This window comes from Hirundo rustica, chromosome 6 (assembly GCF_015227805.2).
Source record: "Hirundo rustica isolate bHirRus1 chromosome 6, bHirRus1.pri.v3, whole genome shotgun sequence".
In the NCBI taxonomy this organism is placed as follows: Eukaryota; Metazoa; Chordata; class Aves; order Passeriformes; family Hirundinidae; genus Hirundo; species Hirundo rustica.
The window spans coordinates 42,847,105-42,865,302 of NC_053455.1; the positions used below are offsets into that span (position 1 = coordinate 42,847,105).

Consider the following 18,198-nt stretch of genomic DNA (forward strand, 5'->3'; position numbering starts at 1 on the left):
TACCACAGTCTCTCAATCTGTGTTTCTTCCACAGGGTGGATGCTGTGGGGGGGTCCAGGCAGCTCTGTGGAACAGTCTCCAGTGGGCTAGTAGGATGAGAAGGTCCAGGGGTAGTTTGGGAAGCGAGGAGAAACATCACCTCCCGAGACGGTAAACCTACTGAAAAGGTAATTCATGTTAGGATACTGGTATGCAAGTCAGCTTTTCAGGCTCCATGGATATGCTGGAATGCATGGCGGAAAACTGGTAGGGAAGGGGAGCACAAACCTTTCTTGTTGTCTGGCTGCTCATACAGTGTCTCCTGAATATCTTTCCAGAGCTTCTTAAACTGAGCTGAGTTTCAATTCCCATCCTTGTATGAGAGGGAATTTGGATGCTATATCTTACAGGGGTTTTCTTGTTTTCCTGTGGACCTGTTAAAGAATACAAATCACAAATTTACAGTAACTTTCTAAGAAATTCCTTATAGGAATTAAAACCCTGAAAATGCCAGTTTATAAGCCCTATAACAGTTTAGCAGAGTAAGATGTTCTGTCACAGGGAGAGCTACTAGTTGATTTTTAAAAGTACATAATCTTGTTTTATTTGATTCCTTCAGTCTCACCTTAGCTACTTTGTTTGTGGAGACTCTCTTCCTACCCTGAAGCCTTAACTATGGATGCTCTTGTTCTTAGCATTTCAGAAGTCCAAGAGAATGTGCAAACTAAAAATCTCTCATCCCTCAGAGTAACTGTGATGCTTCCTCTTTCATGTTAAAAAGTAGAATTGAGCCATGGAGCATCAAAACACTTTCTGCTGTCCCAAAAGCCTGGCTATAGGTGTATTTATAAGCCCAGTTAACTTATCATATGTCCATGCTATACACTCATTTTTTGGTTCTCAGCTAAAATTAAGTTTGCTGAACAAATAGATTTTGTTCACTCATCCTAAACTGATAATTTCCCATGGTACATTCTGAAATATCTGACAGACTGCCTTGCTTCTTTCCTTTATTAATGTACCTTAATGTATGCAGAGTGCAAGAAAAATAACAATGGAAAATCACACTGGTAGAGAATGCAAGGGATTTTTGACGGAAAAGTTTTTGCAAGGATCTATTCCCACATCTCATGAGACACCAAAAAAACATAAAATAACATTTAATGGGGAAATATTTTTTCTTTGCTCAGTATAGATGTTTTGGCTGGTTGAATACTAGGTTAGGCTTTCAAATGTGTCTGGGAAATACCTTCCTTTTTGTTGCTGATGACCTCCCTCCAGCTCCTTGGCAACCATTCATTAAAACAGTTCAGATAATCCACTGCTACAATTCACAAATTTGTGACAGAAGAAATGTTTCATACGGGAAAGGGAGGCCTTGACTCCTGCATTTATACATGTGCTTATAGTTTTCAGTGTATGATCTACTTTTCAATAATCTTCCACTCAAACTTGCTGCTAATCAATTCAGCCTAGCTTCTCTAGACTGAATTTGCTTTTCTATTATCTAGTAGAAATGAGTTTGTACGGCTTTTTTTAGTGAGGGCCCAGTAGTCTTTGCAAAAAATTGCACCAATTTGTCTCAGGTACTTTACTGTAAACAAAAGAGAGGAATAGCTTGCTTATGGTTGGAACAGGTCTGAGATCCAGAGGATCCAGTGTCAATCCCTTACTGTGTTTCAGATGTCTTTTTGGTTGTATTTTTCTACCTGCACTGTGGGCAGACTCTCATGGAACTTCTGTAATGTTCCTTTGTTGATGCTTTAGCGACAATCCATTCTCAAAGGGGAAAAAGGATCTTTTCCCAATAGTTAAGGCGCCATTAAAAGAGCTTTCAATTAGATTTGAAGGGAGAAAGGGGTAAACCCAGGCTCACAAGAGAAAAGCCTGGGAGTAGCATGCGGGTGTTTGTGGGATGGTGTGCTGGCAGGCGCTTCCGAGTGCTCGGTGGTGTGCCGAGTACACCCGAGCACATTTGAAATGCCTTTATACGAATATACACAGCATGAGCAGTGTAGTGGAGTTGACAGATGCCAGGCACCTACCAAAGCTGCTCCACAACTGGATAGAAGAAAGAAAATATAAAGAATATTTAAGAAGTTGAGATAAGGACAAGGAGAGATCACTCCCCAGCTACCATCATGGGCAAAACAGGCTCAGACTGGGGATATTAATTGAACTTATTACTAACAAAATCAGAGCAGGACAACAAGAGGTAAAATAAATCTCAAAAACACCGTCTCCCCATCCCTCCCTCATTCCCAGCTCTACCTCCCCCCATCCAGCAGTACAGGGAGACAGGGAATGGGGGTTATGATAAGTTAATCCCAAGTTGTTTCTGTCAATGCTCAGGGAAAGAAGTCCTTCCCCTGCTCCAGCATGGGGTCTCTCCCAAGGGAGATGGCTTCTCCATTGTGAATCCATCCCACAGGCAACAGTTCTCCACAAACTTCTGCAATTTGAGTCACAAGAACAAGTGCAGTATTCTCCAGCAGGAGCAGGTCAATGTTTTTTGTATGTACAAATCAGAGGAAGAGTCTGGAAAACAGCCCTGCAGAATGAGATCTGGGGACCGGGGTCAGTGGCAAATTGAATACTCAGTGCCCGGGTAACCAAGAGCCAGCTGTGTCCTGGGGTACATCAAACACAGCATCACTGTGATTGAGGGAGATTATTGTGCCACCCTAAACTGCAGCCCCACCTTGAGTACTGAGTGCAGTTTTGGGGGCCGCAAAAGAAGTACATCCAACTATTAGTCTGTGTTCACAGGCAACCATCATGGTCGAAGGTCTTGAGAGCAAGACTTATCAGGAGCATTTAAGGTCACTTGATGTTTTCATCTTGAGAAGACTGGGGTGACTGATCTCACTGCAGTCTGGAACTTCCTCTGGCGGGGCAGCAAGGTGTTGATTTCCTCTCTCTAATGACTGGCAACAAGACACAAGGAAATGGAATAAAGCTGCCCCAGAGGAACTTCAGGTTGGAGGTTCCTCACAACCAGTCAATGGCAGTGTTCAGGCCCTGGGCTTGAGAGAGTTCAAGGAGCATCCGGATGATGCTGTTTGTCACACGATTTAGTTTTAGGTAGTCCTGTGAGATATTCAGTTCTATGAATCCAATGGTTCTATGGTTCTATGAATCCAGCCTCAATGCCATAGATAATAATTTGGATTTCAGGCATTACACTGGGTAAAGAAGTTACAAGCCCTCAAGAAAAACAAGGAAGGAAATTGAAATTAGAGGGGGCGTCGTTATGATATCTTCATCTGCAACGTATTAAGTGAAGTCTGAACTTCTCGACTCTTAAGATTTCATGAGGAATAGGAAGCCTAATGGATTGATGTTTCAGTCTCTGATCCCCTGCTTAAATTGTGTTTCATGTGAACTATTCTTGAAATGCCATTTTGACTGAAGCTAGGGGATGATAAGAGTGCTGTTTTAATATAACTTGAAATCTTGATGGTAAAAGGTAATGCATATTTTCACTAAGAGAGTTTCATCTTCATTGGGCTCTAGTGATATTGATCTGTTATCAATACTAAGAATGTATCCTTGAATTCTGACCAGATTCCTCTTCTGGTGTGAATAACAAATGTTTCACACTGTCCTAGCAAATATAGCTCTTTCTGTGTTTCTTTGGCTGGTCAGTTTACAAGTGGCTGCACGTTGTTGGTCTGTATGATCAATATTTTCTTTTGGTAAAATTTAAGATGAATGGTTCTGAATTTTCAATCACTGTTCCCCTTTGAGGGTATTCATAGTAAAGTCATAGTAGTCAATGCAGGATTTGGTTTTGTTTCCTGTTTTTTAACTGCTGAGAAACGAGTTGTCTTCCATGATTTACGGAAAAGCCCATACCTTTCAAATTAAGTGAAGTGGATACAGCTTCAGAATTAATGATGTTCTTAAACATAATGAAAATATCCATTTGAAAATGAGGCATGCCCCAGAGTTTGAAACAGAAGAAATGAGATATTCAAATCAAAACAAAAGTTCTTTTCACCTAACAATTCCCAAAGCCATGTTTAGAACAAAGCTTGTCTCTTGAATGTCTGTGTGGGCAAAACTAGCTCTACACAGCTGGAGATTAATAAGACTACAGTCACACAGCATGAGCATGCAAAACTGGCAGTGCCCCTTGCTAGCAGGCAAGACAGCACCAAGAGATCTCAAGGGTTTTGTCTTAGAAGAAAGAACCCCTAGAACCAAAGTCAATAATAACCCTTAAGAGTCAAATAGAGACAGGACAAGTCAGCAGCAATTCTTTCAATATTTCACAAAAGGACTAAAGACTGTGATATGACAAGGATAGACCATTGGATCTCTGAAATTATCTGAAAAATCAAATATGAAAGATGAGCTACCAGAAAGCCTTCACCTGCATTACTGAATGCCATTTAAATTACTTTCTCCACAGCCAATAACACTGTTTATAATACATTTCTTATGCTTCATATTCTTTTTGTTTAAACTTCCTGTGTGAAATTCTTCTTTCATTAAAAAGTGGTTGAAAAGCTGGTCCCCTTAGTGTGTCAGAATGCCAATGATTCGGTGTCTCAATTTACTTCTTTCTTTTCCTCATCTCTGCAGGGTTGGACTTTGTTCATCTGCCATTTTTTCCTATTACTTTTTCTCTGTTATTATTTAATTTCTTTCCAATTATGCTCCTCTTTGATAAATTATTATTTCCCATTTCATTTCTCAAGTTCTATTGTGGTAGGTGGCAGAAAAATTGTCATCTGATACTGAAGGAGAACAGTTTGTGGCTTTAACTCTTTGTAAGACTGGATGTTCAGGTACCTCCCTCTGAATGTTGTGGTTCCCGTACTGTTCTAGAATTATGTCTTGAAATTTTTAACACTTCCTTTAGTGGAAATTTTTCTTTGACTACAGTAGAATAAAACCGGGTGTGGAAGAGTTGATCTGAATACCAAATAGAAATTATTTTTTCCCTTGTTCCCCTGACATATTGGGGATTTGGAAAACATTAGTTGTTGATTTGGCAAGATAAAATTGATAGATAACAAAAAATCAGCTCCAAACTGCTTTAAACTTTTTCTTACAAAAGAGAACATATTAGAGCAGGGTGAAGGGGAAGGAAAGAATTTACTCTCAAATGCATCAAGTAGATCACTTTTTACTGAGGTGACATTTGCATCTGCTGTAGAAGGTGAGATCTCTGTGAGAAATTGTTAAGACACCATAAATCAGATGCATAACGTCTTTTGTTTATAGCCAGTGTCTGATGTAATATTTATCATGAAGTTATTGAAATCTGAAACAGTGAAGAACTGAAGCTTGAACAGTCTGGATTAGGCAATGTGACTATTAACAAAACAAATGAATACACTTTACATACTCAAGGTGTCTGACTGCAGCTAGAACTTCCCAGGGTATTTAAATCTATAACAAAGTATCTGGAGATGGAAGTTGTTCTTGTAGAACCTCATAAAGTTAGGGGAAGAGACAGAATTTGTGTCTACGTGGGCTTTGAGCAAGAGCACGTAGGAGGAAATGTGCAAGAGGGATATGAAGGAAGCATACTTGTAAGCATAGATTAGAAAGGTGTTTTAGGGTGGGTTTGGGGGTTTATTTTTATCTCACAATTCTCCGTTTGCTTGCTTTACTTAACGCCTTAATCTCAGATTTTGCTAGGTATAACTTTTTTCTGTGTAAGCCTGTCTTGTGTTGGGAGGCAAGATGCATCACAGCGAGACAGTAGGGCTGTCAGCGTGGCTGGGGGTAAAGGTCAGAAGAATATGTGGGCAGTGGAAAAGGAGCTGCACCTCAAGACATGGGTGCTGAGAGCACTTCCTGCTGCTCTGTTAAGCATTGTTATGGGAACTATGAATGCCAAGTATCAGCCTTTGGGAAGGAATTCCCTCTGGCAGAACAGTTCTCTGTTCCTCCTGCTTAGAAGCAGATGGCAAAGAGGAAGCCCACATCACCAGGCAGACATGGGTATTCTGTGCCTCTGCAGGCTGAGGAACTGCTTTAATCCAGTAAGTCATTGTTCATTTCAGTCATACAGATATTTTAACTGACTTGGAAAAACCCCAAAATTATTTTGAGGGTAACCCCTGCACTTTTTATGTAAAGCAAATGAGCAGTACAAACAAGGATGATTTTATAGAACGTGGAACATAGCAGCTAACAGAACAAAACTGTGAATATATTTCTAATATATTACAGCATTGCTTTTTATTGGCCAAGTCGATTGCTATACTTTGTCATACTATTATTTCTAATAGTTTTCTAACATTATTATGTTATGACAGTGACTTTGATATTTTATGAAATGAGCTTTTTGAGCACAAAATAAAAGAGAGGTCTATATCATTCAGATGCTGCAATGAGGGAAGCAATGTATTTAATCCTCTTGATTTACAGCTATTGACTTCTATTTATTTTAAAACTTTTTTACTAGGCTGAATACTCAAAGACTATTTGACTTAAGAGTCATTCAGTCGTTTAGATACATGAAGTAACACTGTACACAATGAGCCTCTGATGAATACAGAAAAACACACTAGATCAGAAAAAAAAAAGCACACTTGTTAATTTATTTAATAACCAAGCAGCACAAGCATGCTCAGCTTCTCTGAATGTTGATTCTATAGCAAAATTTCATGTTTAGAAGCAGTATAAGTGAAAACGTGTAGGTAATTTATCTTTTCAACTTCTGTTTGATCATAACTCCAATTTTACAAAGACAGAGATGCAGCATTAAGAAAGTTGGGGGGTAAAACCTCTTCCCCACTGTCTTTGATCTGGAAACCTGGGCTATTTTCCCCACAGAAAGCTCCACTTACCCTTTTGAATTTATTATTGCATATCTTTATAGCCCTTTGAGGATCTGAGATACTACAATTGAAAATTACCTTAACATGTCTAAACAAAGAAAAGCTGTCTTAGTTATGGACATTGCATAGAGAGAGGCAAGGATGGTCCTGTCTCCAGTCCCACATGCTGCTTGAAAACTAAAGCAGCACTTTTTACAACAAGGGATTAATAGCTAAACTGGAAAATATTGTTCAGTTGCATAAGTATCCCTATTTAGTTTTGCTAGGAATACTATAGTTTTGGTACCACACAGCCCACTATGTTTTGAGTTATAAGCAAGAGATCTTCCTAATTGTCCTGTCCTGATCTCTTCTAAGTATATATTAATCATTGCAACCAGTTGCTGAGTTCCATAATAATAATTAATGTTGGCAAATATCCACTAGTGACAAATCTGGGAGCCATTGTAATCCATTCCTTTACTGCACATAAAAGTTAAATTAAAAATTACCGGTATGAAGAAGAAGGGCTCTGTAAGTAGAAATTGTCATTTCATACTGAGTTGCTGATCATTTAAAAATGCAGTTTCAAGGGGAAAAAAAATAAAAAGTCATGGTCCAAAAAGAAAAAAGTGAAAAATGAGGCTTGCACGCTGAATTGGATTGATCTGTATTAGCAATAACAGATTCAAACTGCATATAAACTTTGTGCATCCTGGGTGGTTGCAGAGTGAAATCAATGATCGTTCACGTGCTTACATCAATCTTCTTATTTACCTGATTAGCAGCAAAAGAGCAGAAAATATACACTGAGTTTAGGTATTGGTGCAAAACAATGCCACCATGGCTGTGCCTCTGCTATGTCAGAGTCAGGTGATCAGAGAGTGCTCACTGATGAATCTCTTGAGCAGTGGATCAAGCTCAAATGATGGTTTGCCTCCTTTCTTCACTCCATGTTTGTGAAGTATGGTTTCATTGCTGTTTTCTTCTGTACCTCTCCCAGCCTTTTTTCCTTCTAATGGGTCTGTTCAGACAAAATGCCACTAGAAATGTGTTTCTGATGACCTTTCCACTGTCCCAGTATAACAGGCTGATGAGATTCAAATAACAGCTGAAGCTTAATAAGAAAATCTGAATAAACAAGATGTACAACCATTCACAATCAATGTATTTTTCATCTTTTTATTTTCTGTTTTTGCTTGATTAAAAAACACGACGTGAATAAGGTTTTATAACGTGAAAAGAGAAATCAGATTTTCATGGGGTTTAATCGAATGTGCGAGAAATATAAAGCTAATCTTCTATTTAGGAGTGCTTTGCTTCAACTTATTGGCATGCATCTTCTGTTCCACTTTGCTAAATGTGTTCTTCAGCTTCCTTCATTTATGGATATGGAATATTAGACATTACTTACCTTACTTGCCAAAACTTTCATATATTCCTGAGCCAAGTGTGAACAGAGAATTTCCTGTAGTAGAGTCTAATGTGGAATTTGCAGAGAATTTTTGAGTTTAAGCTATGCTGTCAACAGAAATAACAAGGAGACTTTGTTCCATCAAACTTAGAACTGACTTCCTTAAAAAAATATATTACAGGTTCTCATAGGATATCACATTATTAATCCCTCTGTTTTCAAATTATTAATGTAGTCAAGGAACATGTGAAAACTAACTTAGGGATCGTTCAGATGAGAAAATTTTGTTATTGTAATGAAACATATACCTTCCATTTTTAGTTTCAGAAAGAGATTTTAGCATGTGTTCTGGGCATTTACGACTTTTATCTCTGAAGTTATGACAGGAAAAAGGGGAAGAGGAAAAAGTGAATATTTTAAGAACAGAATGGACTATGGTAAACACAGCCTGATCTAAAACCTCTTAATTCTGATGGAAAGACCCTCTCTGACTTTCAAGAGGAATGATAGAGCTTTGGCTTTATAATATATTGCCTGTCCATCCAGGCATATGAAGATATGTACACACTTGAATTTTTGTTTAATTTGCTTTCATGCTAGCTTGGACAGAAAATTCTTGAGTGTTGATGAAATTGTATGTATGGATCTTGATGATTTCCACATTACTATAGATAAAGCATAAGCTTCAGAAGTGTTGTAAACAAGTGAAATGAAATTTAGGATCGGCTAATTTAGAATTCAGAAGAGCTGGGGTTTTGCTACAATAGTTAGGTTTTATTTGGGGGGAAAAAAAAAAATTAAATTATGTCAGTTCAAAGGGAAGTTTCAAAACCATTGACATATGGTGCTTAGAACCATACCTGCCACGCTGTCATTTCAAAGACAGCACAGTTATTACCTCCTGTGCCCTGCAGATGAGAAGGACAAATTCAGTCTCATTATTGTCCATTATGTTCTTCACTTGAAAAGGCTCCATATTCCCTAGTCATGCCTATGAATTCAGTGCATGTAAGTAATTATGTTGAACTGGATATGTAGACAACTATGTTGATTCTTACCCTTCTCTCTATATATCTTTATTAATTATTTTGAGCATTAAAATGAAACTAAATTTATGAGGTTTGTAAAATTTATTAATGGTAAGTTAATTTGGAACTTCTTAGCTTTATTATTTTATTCAATTTTCTTTAATGATTTTTGCTGTGTTACTCCTATAAAAGTGTGCATGCACAATCCATTAACAGCTCTACTTTTTACTTTCTTCATTTTCTGAGCCAGAAATTTGCCATACTTCACCTTCTTTGTTTCCCCTCTTCAAAAGGGATGTAGTAAGAATTGCTCTAGTAGAAAATCCTTTATATTTCCAGTAAAATGTGGGAGGGATAGAATGGTTATACTGCATACATCAATATAAATATTATTGTATATTCTCAAGTGCGTGATCATGTTTTAGTCATTCCTTCCTTTACATTCACCATTCATTCAGACCTTGCCTCATTCGTTGCAGAAGATGACTTGAAAAAGGAACTGCAAAGACATTTTGGGATATTTTTTTGAATGTTTGTCTTTGCCTTTTTTGTTGTTGTTTTGTTTTGTTTTTTGTTAAAGCACATTGCTTGTGTTTTAGATATAACACACGTTTCCTAGCCATTATTAGGAATTTAAAATTCTTTCAATGCATACTCAGAATTCCCAGGATAAACAGCTGGAGATCTGCACACAGGGAGGAAGCAGACTATTGAGTTCAGCTCAGCAGTGCATCTGAGAAAGGAGGGTTCTTCCTTAGACCTGATTTTTTTCCCTCTGACAGTAGGTAGTACAAAAAGAAGGGATGTCAAGGACTAAATACTCCCGATGCCCTGACTTGTGCTGCTATTTGCATATTTTACACTCTGTCAGTTTCTCTCCAAAAGAAAGAGGTATGCATTTATAATATGTCATTTGGTTTAACTTGGTATTGTTTATATAAGCTAAAAGGAAAATTGATTAGCTTTCCAATTTTTTCCTCCTGCAGTTCTGAAGAGATGTTTTTGGTTTCCTTTGATGTACTCTTATTCTGCATTTAATCAATGCTTCTGAATTTGCTTTGTCTTGTAGTTCTATCCTTGCAATTTTCACGAGCCTCATCATGTTTAGTCCTTTTTAAGACCTCATGGAAAACACTGAAAACAATTCTTCTTGGAAACAATTCTACCATCATCTCATTGATTTTTGTCTGCATTAAAATGAAGTTTTTTTTTTTTTTTTTTTTTTTTTTAATTTCTCATGTTGCTGACTCACCCTGTCCTTCTGTACTCCAGTTATGTACAGTGGTTTCTGACATCCTCTGTCGTTCTGTCTTCCAGATTGGTGTTCTAGTCAGTAATAAGTCCTTGTCCTTGTGTCTTCTAGCTCTATTTCCATTCCATCCTGATAGAGTAGTGCAATTTGCTTAAGTTTATTCCACCCTTGTTGTTTGCCCCTATGACTGTTAATGGGGTTGCTCGATGAAATAGAAAGATCTATTTTAAAAGTATTCAGCTTTTACAGGAAGGCTTGTTATTAGCCTGAGAGTTATAAACCACTTTCCCGGAAATCTCTGCAGTGAGTGCAATTGTACCAGCACAACCAAATGTGTGTTCAGGGGATGGAAACCTGGCTGGGGACACAGGAGGCAGGATCTTCCTGAGAAAGACAGTTGCCAAGAGAAATGGCTGTGGAACAATGGTCTATTCCCTTGCCATCTCGCCTCAGATCTTTTACTTTATTGATTACATTTAGCTAACTTTCTGAAAGTTAAAGACCCTCTCAGCTCATCTGTTTTGGCGTGATCTTCACTAATCAGTATTAACAAGTCCCTCCAGGACAGAGGAGTGAAAAACAACTGTGCTTATTGACTTCTTCATTTTGGAGGAGCTGAACTGTTTCCAGCAATTAAAGGTAATTTGAGTTTTCTGGGAAGTGTAAAAATTGAAGTAAGTAATAATAGTGTCTCTTATTTCACAGCCCTGCAGGGACTGAGCTGGTGCTCACTGATAGCTCTCTTTTTTAACCTTTGTGAGACCTCCAAGGGATTTATGACTCACAGTCAGGGAAAACAGTACTAATCTAGTGCCCTACTTGGTCTCAGATGTCACCTTTCTGTGAATAAAATGTGTCGTCTGCTCTGCTCTTATGCCTCTGCTCCTCTGGAACACCATCAGGAGAAATGCAACATGGAGTACTGGTACCACTAGGAGATTTGTGGCAGGAATGTGAAGCCATGCATGCACAGAACTTGTTAAACACTTCAAGTTACCTAGGCACAAGTAGGTGGAAGCCAAGGACATGAGATCCAATCGGACAGAACCTCAGGACAAGGAATGACAAGTGATGACATAAAGATGGTGCCCTCTTACCTAGTTCTTGCTCTTAGCTATCTTTACACTATGTTTTACTGACAGAGATATGTGTTTCATAAAATTGTGCCAAACCTGTGTTGCTATGGGAGGAGCTGGCTCCTCTTCCACTGTAAGGACTGTGAATTGTCAGGAATTCTATATTTGGGGAGGATGATGTAAGGTGCTGAAAACTGTTGGGCTTGGTTTCCAATCTAGAGTTTGGGATCATATTACTTACAGAGAATGGATTTTCTTCCCCATCAGTGGACAAAAGACTGCAGTTTCTCTCTTTTGTTGTTGTTGTTGTTGTTGTTGTTGTTGTTGTGGTTGGTTGATTTGCTTTGCTTTGTTTTTACTTATATTACCCACTGAGGGATATAGGCTTAAAAGCATGCCTAATTTTTTTCTCAGCATCTTTTTGGTACCGATCCCAATCTGGTTTCATCTTAAATGTTCTTGCTGTTATTGCTTATCAGACTAAATTATTAGTAAATTTTAAGCTTTTTTGGGTGCTGCAAGACAGCCCTCAATATCAGAGTGTGGGCTTGGTATGATGAAAAAATATCAGGTATATACACTGATTTTTTTTTTTTTTTTTCAATTTTATAACAGGGTAAAATTTCATGCATGATATGACTATAATTGGAAATTAGTTCAATCATGCAGTGTCTGCCTTCTCCATTCTAAAGTATACAAGGGGTTCTTCTTTTCTTATGTTTTATTTCCTGGTTTCTTTTCTGTCATTGTTTTCATTAATATATGTTCACATAGCAACTGAATTTGACAATTTTGGCTACTTCAATCCATACGATGTGGAAAGTATTCCAATATAACTTGGAGGGAACAGGAGAGAAGCCCAAGAAAATAAGACAGAAAGTTTAAACCTTAGACCAAAGTCAGCTCCTGCAGGGCTTACTTTGTACTGCTCCAACACATCCCGCATCTTTTAGCAAGAGTTCATGTGCCTTTCCATTAAATACCAGGTTTTTTATGAGCTCCAGAGCATTCCCAGAGTTTTGTTGTACCACTTCAAGTAATAACCAATACAGTGAGAGTCTAAGTACTTTTATGTGTTGTTTCAAGTTGTGAGGCTTTAGGGTGACCAGTGCTTTTCAAAATTCATCTCTAGCTTGATGCTGCAATACGTAACTTTTATGTCTGAAGGTGTAGATATTTGGCATATTATAATTGTAAGAGAAAAACTAGCTGCATTTTGAAACCAAGATTATAGAAAATTATTTTCAAATATTTTTTTCAAATACATTTAATTCTCTCTGATTCTAGTGCCTGTTACACTCTGAGCTCAGAAAATACCTGGACATATATATAATTGAGAAGTTAATCAGTAGGGCTGCTTTACTCATGACCCTCATATGCAAAAAGCTGGCTATTGGGGAGCTAGAGCCTCTAAGATTAATGATGGAAAATTAAGAGGTAGTATTTAAAAATACTATGATTTGACTTTTTTTTTTTCTTCTTTCGGGTGGAACAAGGAAAACTAATATGGAAACTTTGATTTGATACTGGGGTTTCAGGGGTAACTTACATCAATTCATGTCTTCAAAAAGTGTGGTGGTTTGAAGAGGAGCTATGACTAGACGTGTGGACAATAAGCAACAAGTTATCAATGGTGAATATCTAGAATTGAAAAGAATGGGAAAGATGGCAAGCAGAAGCAAGCAAGCTAGGCTTTGGTAGATACTGTTTGTTGAAGAACTCAGTGGCAATCAAGTTTTATAGATTTGGAATTTTTAAATTTAACTGCTTTCTTAAGTGATATATGCAGTGTGGGAGATGCAATTACATTGCTGCAAGCAAAGCTGCAGCAGAAATATATGCTGTAGATAAGTATTTAAAATGACAGTGGTGCGTGCATTGAAGAAATATGACAAGTTGTGAAAATTGGAACTATACCACTGTATAACTTCTTCCATTATATTCTGGGAACTATGTTAAAAGGAAACAGGAATAATCCTAATGAAACCTGACCTCTTCTCTATTTGAAACTACTATAACTAAATCTGACTGGCTGCTGCACTGGTGACATTTTTTTAATCCAGTGTAATGGATTCCAGCACTTATCTGGACAGCTGTTGAAACCTGCCACTGATTGCAACCTATGCCATCTCTTAATCTGCCTGTTTTGCAATTCAGTTATCATCTCCACCTCATTTTGCCTCTTATGATCAGGTCAGTATCCAGAAAATGTCTACTATGAAAATAGTTCATGTTAGGCTGTTGTCTCAGTTGATAACTAAATCACAAATCAGAGGTAAAACTTGTTATTTATTTACCAAGTTTTCCAGGCTCAGTATGCTCATTGCTTCTCACTGGGTTTTGATGTTTTATTGCGCTTACTTTTAAATCTGCGATGGTCAAAACCCTCTTTCATGGATAGAACATATACTTTTCTTACTGTCATGTTCATAAAAGAAAATTGAAGCCTCAGCCCATAGTCTTCAAGAAAACTGAGGGACCCAATTTGTTCTTTTTGCCACTGTTTTGTATATACGCTCTTGGGTATGACATTTAAGCTGCCTAAATTTAATGGTTCTTAAAATGAATACCATAATACTTAATTCACTGGATTATTGTGATGTAATTAAAGAATCCTTTGAAAAATCCTTTGAAGTTCCCATTTATAAGGTGCTTTATAAATATGCAATAGTCATAGCAATCAATTTATTTCATTTCCTGTGTTTCAGCCCAGTATCATATGGATTTGGAAATGTTACTTTGTTTTACTCTCCCCACACATAGACCTTCCTTTTGTGGGTCATATCTAAGTTCTTTCACTTCTCAGATCCACCTCTAAGTAATGATTGTTTCTTGGGCATAGATGTATCAAAGAGAATTTAAAGATTTATTGTAAATACTCCATATGAACCACTGGAGTCCTTCATTCTAAAGTAAACCCCTTGAAAAATGTAGATTATTTTCCTTTCAACCTTGTCTGCAGTTTAGAAGCATGCAGTGAAAATGTGCTGTTTACAGGTGAGGGATATACCCTGCAGTGAGAGTCTTACAGAGGCCTGAACATGTGGAGTATTATTAATACTGTTTGGTAGCATAAAATATTACTCCACAGCCCTGCAGGTGGGCTCTCACAAGAGCAGAGCAGAGGGGCAGAATCCCCTCCCTTACCCTGCTGGTCACGCTGCTTTGGATGCAGCCCAGGACACGTTTGGCTTTCTGGGCTGCAAGCACACTTTGCTGGGTCTCGTTCAGCTTTTCATGCACCACTACCCTCAGCACTTCTCTGCTCTCAATCCCTTCATCCCCCAGCATGCACTGACACCAGGGGTTGCCTTGACCCAGGTGTAGGAGCTTCCCCTTGGCCTTTTCAAACTTCATGAGATTCACATGGAAGCACTTCCACAGTAAATTGTCCGTTTCAATTTCCTTTCTATATTAAAATCTACTCCAGTTTCTTACGTGACAAGAATCTTATGTCACAATGTAAGTGCATCTCATACATAAGTAAAAACATGGCTGTATCAAGTACTTTTAAGATCAGGACCCAAGAATAGCATCCTCATCCTGTGTTAGAGCAAAGTACTGCATTTTATTTCTATTTTATAGATTTTTAGATCACCTTATTTTCAAATTATTCCTCTAGCAAGTTCATGAGAATGAGGAACTAGGACGATTTAACAGCTGAAGTGGCTTTTCAGAAAGTTGCCAAGTTATTGGCATCACTGACGATTTGCCTGGCACTGTTATATCTAATGCAAGATGACTAATTTCATTACTCAGCTGAAATATTAGCTGTAGGAGGAGCAGCCAATCGAGGCTAGAGTTCTTTACCCAGCTATTGCTTAACCACTTTTTTTATTGTTAGAGAAAGGATTAAATTCTATTTATCTATACAAATATAGTTGATACCAATTTATGTGAGTTTATAAAACTAAAAGAACAGAATAGGCCGAACTTTTATAATATGCCTGAGAACACTATTAGCATTACTTGAGTTTAGGGAATAAAATGGGGAAAACATTAATAGACTGTCAGATAATAACACTTGTAATACCATAGTAAGAATTATTCTGCATGTCTTTCACACGCCTTTACAAATATTGGAAACACAGCATCTGCAAACTTTAATTATATCCTCACTGCTCCTCCGAGAGTTAACATTTTTAACCCTGATGAAATGAAAAGTCATGTAGCAAGTTTTTTTTTTATTATTTTTATAGAATCTTGCACTGTCTCCTAATCTTGGAAAAACCCCGGGACAACTAGGACACAGTCTTTTTTCCTGTATTTATATTTAATTTGCAATAATACCTCAGGCATTTTAAAAATTTACTTATGTAACCATATAAAACACTGAGATGAGTTTATAACATGATCAAAATAAGTAAGATTTCATGAAGTCTAAAATTTAGGAAGCATTTTATAATAAATGAGAATAAGTTCTAAAATCTAGCTTTTTTATCCTTTATCTGTATGGTCTCAACTAACAAATTGCTACTTGAAGGTGTGATTGAGTTTCATAATAGGAATATAGTAGGAATTATTTTTGACATGGGGTTCATATGATAGCTTTACACACTGTTGTTGCCTTTGTTGTTAGAGGGATATGTGTGATATTATAGTTTTGAATATTTTTCTCAGTTTCCTGTAATTTAGGAAGCAATCAGTCAAAGAATAAGCAAGAGATTGATTTTATTGTATCAAGGCTCAGATTTCTGAAAATGCTTATATAGCAACATCTCTAAAAGGTGCTGACATCTGTGCTTAGGCAAAGTATCTGTTTTCAGAATTCTGACCCTGGTCAATCTTTGAAACCCCATATGTATTGAGAGACATCAGAGATACTGTAGCTTGAACCTTGATCTTTTGCATTTCTTTCTTCTAATAGCTCTGCATTAAATACAAATGAATTTTTAAAAGGGAAAAATACTGTTGGAGAGATGATGGATATTAAGAAAAGAACATGAGGAAACACCGTGCAATCGGTTGTTTAATTTCTAAGTCTCTCTGCTCTGGTTTTATTATTCTCTGTATTTAAATATTAATAGAGTCAGTGCTACTTAACCAAAGTAATTCATATCATCTCACCAGCCTACATTGAATCAAGGCAGAGTGAACTTCAGCTCTCTAAGTGAGCAGGAGTTAACAATGCAGCATGACACAGAAATGATTGAATTTGCCAGCAGTGTTTGTGCAATGCTTGCTAATTTACAAGGGCATTTTCAAGTGATTCAGTGGCTGGGATTCCTTGGGGGCAGTTCTCTTGGGCACTGAAACTGAATCAACATTTAAATGGTTTTACTTTTGGAGTAGCTTAGAAAAATCATAAGTAAATAGATTTTTTTCATAATTAATACAGCAACTGCAAATCATGCAAGGATCATTTGCTTTTCGAAAGGAAAGAAAACTGTTCTCATTTGGCTGAGCATTTTGCACTGTATTTGTTAAAACTGTGAAAAAAAGTGAAATACAGGTTGCTGGAATAAGACGAATCCAAGTACTCACTGATCTGGATGAATCAACGCCTCATTTAGTAAATGATGAATCTGCTGTAGAGGAAATAAATCGAGCTGCAAGTCAGAGATCTGAACTCTCCCTGTTTTGCCACTGATGTGCCTGTGCCAAGGCCTCCCACCTTTCCCTGCTTGAGGTGAGCTTCGGCTAGGAGAGGCAATGACCCCTTTCAAAAGAACATCTAAGTAAATAATTTTGAAGTCACAATGTATTATTTCCATCCCTTAAGTGTTCCCTCCAACCTCCAGGAACTCTTATTGTTATTTTCCTTTGTAACGTGCCCAATATGTTTTAAAATATCACTATTAATGTTCTTCTGCAGCACCCACATTTCAGTAGCAGAGAGTAAGGAGGGTTGCCTTGCTTCTGTAAATGTACTTTTTCTGTGTACTTGCAGGCTGCTAGACATTTGCCATGTTGGTGCAATAAATACATGTGCTCTCTTGAATGCTGTGAAATCTAATAAAGACAGAATTTGAGGGCTAGATGTCTCTTTTCATAACAGGAAGGAAGGTGACATTTTGGCAAAGGCATAGAATGCAAGCATGAAACAAATCTCCTGCTCTTGCCTTCTAGATTTCCTGTATGTTATTGGAAGCTTAGAAAAAGTCAAATCAGAAGTCTTTTAATTAGACAATGACTTTGGTAAGTTGTTAGCTTCAATGAAACTTCTCAGACTTCCTATTTACTAGTTAACAGCCACCCATGGGTCTATATTAACTCTTAAAAAAGACACCAAAAAGCTTTCTCCCTCTATTCAAGATAATATTATAAACAGCATATTATGGAATACTTGATGATTAAATGTTTTTTCTCTTACAAAATCTCTAAAAAGAAAGTTATAAAATTCAAAGCCTCTAGGGAGATAGAAATCCCAAAATGGCAATCCTTTGTAATCAAAACGAGAAAAAAATATTTTTGGCTTTGGCTTTTTTCTAATGAACACTCAAGATTTTAAACATTGCAAAAGAGGTTCCTGGAACAAGTAAAGTTGCTGATTGCCTGCAGAAGCACACTAGAGGATTCAGAAAAAACAGAGATGTTTCCTCTGTCTCATATACAGCAAAACATTATAAAGTTAAACCATTGTTCTTGCTAAAGAAGTAGTTCAAGTTCTAGGGTATGAAGACTATTGCTTGACTCATAATGTTAGTGTTACTGCCTATTTTACATG

The 18,198-nt window shown here is 37.3% G+C and overlaps 1 protein-coding gene across 7 annotated transcripts in view; it reads left to right on the forward strand.

The window, feature by feature from the left end:
- The window catches only part of LRRC4C (leucine rich repeat containing 4C), a 508,382-nt gene that overhangs the window by 457,917 nt on the left and 32,267 nt on the right, over positions 1-18,198 (forward strand). For 6 of the 7 annotated variants that reach the window (XM_058421147.1, XM_040068321.2, XM_040068324.2 and 3 more), the window contains one exon: positions 35-167. The exons of the other annotated variant lie outside the window; for it this stretch is intronic. The gene's annotated coding sequence lies outside the window, so the exon portion shown is untranslated. The remainder of the gene's footprint in view (positions 1-34; positions 168-18,198) is intronic. 7 annotated transcript variants of the gene reach the window in all.